This window comes from Vicia villosa, linkage group LG5, assembly GCF_029867415.1.
Source record: "Vicia villosa cultivar HV-30 ecotype Madison, WI linkage group LG5, Vvil1.0, whole genome shotgun sequence".
Classification (NCBI taxonomy): domain Eukaryota; kingdom Viridiplantae; phylum Streptophyta; class Magnoliopsida; order Fabales; family Fabaceae; genus Vicia; species Vicia villosa.
This window is the reverse complement of record NC_081184.1, coordinates 165,724,298-165,730,965: the sequence shown is the minus strand read 5'-3', so window position 1 is coordinate 165,730,965 and position 6,668 is coordinate 165,724,298. Positions and strand designations below refer to the sequence as shown.

The 6,668-nt window shown below is 28.2% G+C and overlaps 1 long non-coding RNA gene across 2 annotated transcripts; it reads left to right on the top strand.

The window, feature by feature from the left end:
- The first annotated feature begins 4,173 nt into the window (after positions 1–4,173).
- On the top strand, positions 4,174–6,527 carry LOC131608100 (uncharacterized). 2 transcript variants are annotated; one of them, XR_009285502.1, is made up of 6 exons: positions 4,174–4,406; positions 4,499–4,561; positions 4,649–5,191; positions 5,571–5,693; positions 5,787–5,839; positions 5,938–6,527. It is a non-coding gene; the product is annotated as an uncharacterized LOC131608100 (long non-coding RNA). The 2 variants fall into 2 exon arrangements; XR_009285501.1 differs by having other exon boundaries at positions 5,787–6,527.
- The last annotated feature ends 141 nt before the right edge of the window (positions 6,528–6,668 follow it).

The window sequence follows — 6,668 nt, the reverse complement described above, 5'->3', positions numbered from 1 at the left end:
TTCAACTGATGATGTCGAACTATGTGTGAAACATGTTATGAATTCCACTGATGATGTCGAACTATGTGTGAAACATGTCAGGGATTCAACTGATGATGTCGAACTATGTGTGAAACATGTCAGGGATTCAATTGATGATGTCGAACTATGTGTGAAACATGTCAAGGATTTAACTGATGATCTCGAACTATGTTACTACCATGTCAAGCATTTAACTGATGATGTCGAACTATGTGTGAAACATGTCAGGGATTCAACTGATGATGTTGAACTATGTGTCTACCATGTCAGGGATTCAACTGATGATGTCGAACTATGTGTGATCCATGTCGGGGATTCAACTGATTATTGTAAACTATGTGTGAACCATGTCAGGGATTCAACTGATGATGGTAAACTATGTGTGAACTATGTCAGGGATTCAAGTGATGATGGTAAACTATGTGCGAACCATGTCAGGGATTCAACTGATGATGTCGAACTATGTGTGAACCATGTCAGGATTCAACTGACGATGTCGAACTATGTGAGAAACATGTCAGGGATTCAACTGATGATGTCGAACTATGTGCGAACCATGTCAGGGATTCAACTGATGATGTCCAACTATGTGCGAACCATGTCAGAGATTCAACTGATGATGTCCAACTATGTGCGAACCATGTCAGGGATTCAACTGATGATGTCCAACTATGTGCGAACCATGTCAAGTATTCAACTGATGATGTTAAACTATGTGTCTACCATGTCAGAGATTCAACTGATGATGTCAAACTATGTGTGAACCATGACAGGGAGTCAACTGATGATGGTCAACTATGTGTTATCCATGTCAGGGATTCAACCGATGATGGTTAACTATGTGTGAACCATGTCAGGGATTCAACTGACGATGGTGAACTATGTGTGAACAATGTCAAGGATTCAACTAATGATGGTAAACTATGTGTGAACCATCTCAAGGATTCAACTGATGATGGTAAAAAATGTGTGAAGAATGTTACAGATGAACTGATGATGGTCAACGATGTTCTATCGATGTCAGGGATTAAACTGATGATGTCCAACTATGTGTTAACCATGTCAAGGATTCAATTAATGATGGTATACTATGCGGGAAGCGTGTAACAGATAAACTGATGATGTTCGAATATGTGTTAACCATGTCATGGAATCAACTGATGATATCAACTATGTGTGAAACATGTTACAAATGAACTGATGAGGGTCAACTATGTGTTAACCATGTCAGGGATTCAACTGATGATGGTAAACTATGTGTGAAGCGTGTTACAGATGAATTGATTATGTCCGACCATGTGTTAACCATGTCAGGGATTCAACTGATGATGGTAAACTATGTGTGAAGCATGCCAGAGAGTCAACTGATGATGATCAACTATGTCTGGACCATGTAAGGGATGCATTGAAGATGGTCAACTATGTGTGAACCATGTCAGGTAGTCAACAGATGATGGTCGACTATGTGTGATGTCAAGGATGCATTGTAGAAGATCAACTATATTTGAACCATGTTAGATAGTCAGCTGATGATGGTCGACTATGTCTGAATCATGTTAGGGATGAATTGTAGATGGTCAACTATCTTTAAAAATTATGTATTTGTGAAATATTAAAAATTATGTATTTGTGACAAATATTATTAAGAAAAAGTAAATAACATGTAATCTTTAAAAAATAAAATAAAATGTTGTTAAAAATATAATTTCATTTTAATAAAAAATAATGAAATTTTTTTAAATTGAGAGTAAATTGATTTTTTAATTAAGAATCATGATTTTTTTTATTAAAATATTTAGCATCATAATTACTTATTTTAGGAATCACATTTTTTAAAATGAAGAATAATTTGAGTTTTTAAAAATAGTGGAAAAATATATTTTATTTTATGATAAGGTATTATGATTTGATAAACTTAAAATTAGTTGTTACCAAAATTGGGAGAGACTATTTTTTAAAATAATCATGGAGTTATTAAGTGGTCATTTATAACCATTAAATTAGAATGATATCAAAAGTTAAATTGAACCTATGAGTAAAACTTGAGGATTTCTTTTTTTATCAATCGTTAGTTGGTCCAGTGGTGATTGACGCTGAACTTGGTAGGGAGAACCACTTGCAACTGCGATCGGGAGGGAGATGAAACCACTTGATGCCAGAACTTGTCCCTGAACCGGACTAAACCGGTGGTATAAAGCTAAAAAAAAAAAACTTGAGGATTTTTTAAAAGGTAGATCGATAGAATATTGACTTCTCTCACATAACTAAATAATTCCATATATAGATATTATATGCACTCTATAATTAACAAAATATTCTTTCATAAATATATTTCATAAACATATATTTATATGTACAACCTAATTAAAATAATATCTTTATATTAATAAATTAATTATTTTTCTCAAGTGAATAATAAATTTCATATAATTAAAAAGAAATGTTTAATAATATATATTTTTAATAAAATGTGGTTCTAAATATTTTTTAAATAAAATTATGATTCTTAATAAAAATTATTTTCTTCTTATTTTTAAATAAATTTATTTTTTATTTAAATTATATTATATTCTATTTACTTAAAATAAATGATAGAGTCTAATTACTAGGAACTCATAATTTAATTTAAGTAAATAGAATTTTTTTTATTTAAATGAAAAATGAAATTTATTAAAAATAACAAGAAAATATTTCTTTATTAAGAATCATACATTTCTTAAAAAATATTTAGAATAAAGTTTTATTTAAAAATATTATTTTTTAAACATTTATTTTAAATTTATAGAATTGATTAGTGACTTGAGAGAAATAAAAAAGTATTAATATATAGATATACATTTTATTTTTTCTATTCACAATTAAATTATTTTATACTCATTATTTATTATACTTTCTTCTGATCATAATTAAATTATTTTGTACACATTATTTTATTATTATTATTTCGTAGAGTAGTTACATTTTGATATTATTTTGTACTCATTGTTGTAAGTAGCCATTTGATTTGATAAAATTGTTACATTTTTAAATAGATTACGGAGTAATAATAAAATAATATAAAAATAACGAGTGCAAATAATTTAATTCCGATTAAAAGAAAATTATAATAAATAATGAATTTAAAACAATTTAATTGCTAAGAGAATAAATTAAAATGTATATCTATATATTAAAAAATTATTTCTTTCTCTCAAGCCACTAATTAATTTCATATACTAAAATAAATGTTTAAAAATTAATAGTTTTGAATAAAACTTGATTCTAAATATATTTTAAGAAAAACATGATTCATAATAATTTAATTTTTTCATGTTTGTTTTAATCAATTTCATTTTGAATTTAAATACAAAATTCTATTTACTTAAATTAAACTATGAGTTTCTAGGAATTAGACTTTATTATTTATTTTAAATAAATAGAATATAATTTAATTTAAATGAAAAAATAAATTTATTTAAAATAAGAAGAAATTATTTGTTATTAAGAATCATGATTATCTTAAAAAAATATTTAGAATCATATTTTATTAAAAATAAAAATATTTTTAAGCATTTCTTTTTATCTATATGAAATTTATTAATCCCTTGAGAGAAATAATTTGTGATTAATATATAAATATTATTTTAATTATGCCGTACATATAAGTATATATATAAAATATTTTTGTGAAAGAATATTTTATTAATTATAGAGTGCATAGAATATCTATATATGGAATGATTTAATTATGTGGGGAAAGTCAATATTTTATCAAGCTACCTTTTAATAGCCATTGAATTTTAAACAAACCAAAGGTTATAAATGAGTGTAATAACTAGTGTAACTTATTGGTGTAATTTGATCCCTATATATATATATATATATATATATATATATATATATATATATATATATATATATATATATATATATATATATATATATATATATATATATTGTGTATAAATTTATTAATAAATTTTGAAAAAATTGAAATTTTAGAAATTATTTTCCTTTCCCTCTTATATGCTAAAGGTTTCCCACAATTTTTTTTCATTCTCTCTCATTTTCCAAAACTTTCCCTCTTCTATTTTCAGCTTAAACAAAAAAAGTTAAATTATATTATATAAAAATAATAATTTCAGAATTTTATGTACCCCTGTCTAATATTCACTTATATCTTCACATTCTTTCTATTCTATTTTATCTCTCTCAAAGCTCCCTCTCTCTTAATACTACCTTCTCTAAGAATTGCTATGGCTTCTAAGATGATCTAAGATTATCTGTTACATTTTTTGTCCCGATGATTTGTGAATTTGTTTTTTACTCAAGGATGACAAATATCAAGATGTTCTTGGACACTTTCAGAAAGATTTTGAAGACTGGGGTGTCCGCGAAGAATTTGGGTAAGTTTTAACCTAGAACCCTAATTCATCTCACATTGGCCTGCAAAATAATTAGTTTTTTGGTCTAATAATATTGAGGAACAAAACTATAGGGGCGGAATTTGGTGGTTATGGATCAAGATCCTGATGCTGATTGTGTTAACCCTGAAGAATAGGTAGTGATAATTCATCTATTGTTCTATTTGGTTTAAATTGTAGTATATCACTTGTTTTGCTCATCACTTGCTGACCTTGATATGCAGGCCTGTTATACAGATGCAAACTCAAATGGACAGAAGAATGGTGATAAAGGTAAGAATAGCCCTCTACCTGATTCATCTATGAAGGATAATGGTGGGAAGAAAAGTTTGTTTACCAGAAGTAAGCAATCAGTTGGTAGTGTTATTCACCGAGCTGTCAGAATTGGTGGTTATCGCCATCAGGATCGAAAGGATAATAATCTTGAAGTGAAACATCAAGATATGAGGAAAGAATCACTGCCTGTGGTTGAATCCTTGTCTGTGTCTTTGGATGATTTGCCACGAATTTCTGAACCTTTGGTTCTTATTTCTGAAAGTATAAGATGGTGAACTCATGTGCAGAAGTTATCATGCATAGAAAACTCATTCAATTTTCTGAAACTGTTGGCTTCACATCTTAGATACTCTTCATGTTCATTTTAGGTTCATAAAATTTCGAAAATTGATGTACAGAGATAATTTTTAATTGTCAAATGGGGTGTGGACGGACTACAACTGGAATGGTCATTGCGACTTTGATTTATCTGAATCGAATTGGAGCTTCTGGTATGCATTTTATTTTATTTGATTTTTTCTATATAGACTTCCTTGTTTAATGAATTAAAAGTAAAATATTTAATGCACACTTTGCTACACCAATATGATAGATATGACAAAGCTTTTCAGCATTTGCTTAAATAAAAATGTCAATAGCTTTTTCAGTTTGTGTAACAGTTTTAATTTTATTTGTCAATGAGACACCAACAAGTCTGTCTGTCCTTTATGTATTTGGTATGTCTACCTGGGTTCTGATTTAGTTTATTAGCTCAGTAGAAGACCAGTTAACTATTTCTCTAGCTTCTTTCTTGTAAAAATGTACAAATATGGAAATAGAGCCTTTCAGGTCTTTTCTGAAAAGTTTATTTCTTTTTCATATTACCTCTAGGTTACGGGGTCTGTGTCTAGCAAATGAGAACAGCGTTGTCATCTGCATCAGCATATATGTATGAACATGTCCAACACATGACCGGAGAGTAATTACCTATTATGCACACGAGAAAAACCTCTTGTAAGTATCTTATACAAATGTTTCATCAGTGATATCAAAACCTCTTATTCTTGTGTATATTAGTAATTGTGAATTTGGTGTTTTTACCTGTAGGATCTTGGAGGTTCTTTGGGAAGAGAGGCAACCACATGTCTTGGAGTGATTATGTAAATAGGAAATACAAAAAAGACTCAAGTCTATCTCCCTTATAAATATACCTGCATAATATATGTTGAGTCTCACTCTAGTTCTATGATGTTTGCAGAACATTCAAGGTTTTATGTGGGATGAAGAAAAAGTGAACAGCCAGCTGAAGAGGTACATGAGCAGGGCTTTCTTAGACATCAAGGCAATGTGCAAAATTCATGAATGTTATCTAAGAATGGGAGCCTTCATTTTGGCAGTGAACTCTTGTGCAACACTTTTGAGGGATTTGGAAACTTGAGAATTGATTCAATTATTTTTGCTCCTTTTGTTTAGTTATATCAGAAACACCATTATTGCTTACTAATTCAAAAGTAGAATTTTTGTATTATTTTTTTACCTTTCAACCAGGCCTTTGGTATTGTAGTGTTAGTCAGTTAATTGAGATAGTTATGCCAGACTTTTTAATAAATGTTACCATTAAAAGATAATGGCATATTGGTATCAATCTTGTGATTAGTTGAAAACTGAAAAATACTCATTTTGTATTAGATGAAAACTGGAAAACCCAGGACCATAATCATTATTTGCGTCATGAATTTTAGTTGCTGTTTCAATTTCGATGTTGGTTGCAGCAGATTTATAACCCCCGCTAAATTAAATATTTTTTAAAAAAATAATGTAGCTATAAATTGCTTAGGAATTAAGTTAAGAGGCATATATATATATATATATATATATATATATATATATATATATATATATATATATATATATATATATATATATATATATATATATATATATATATATATATATATATATATATATATATATATATATATATATATA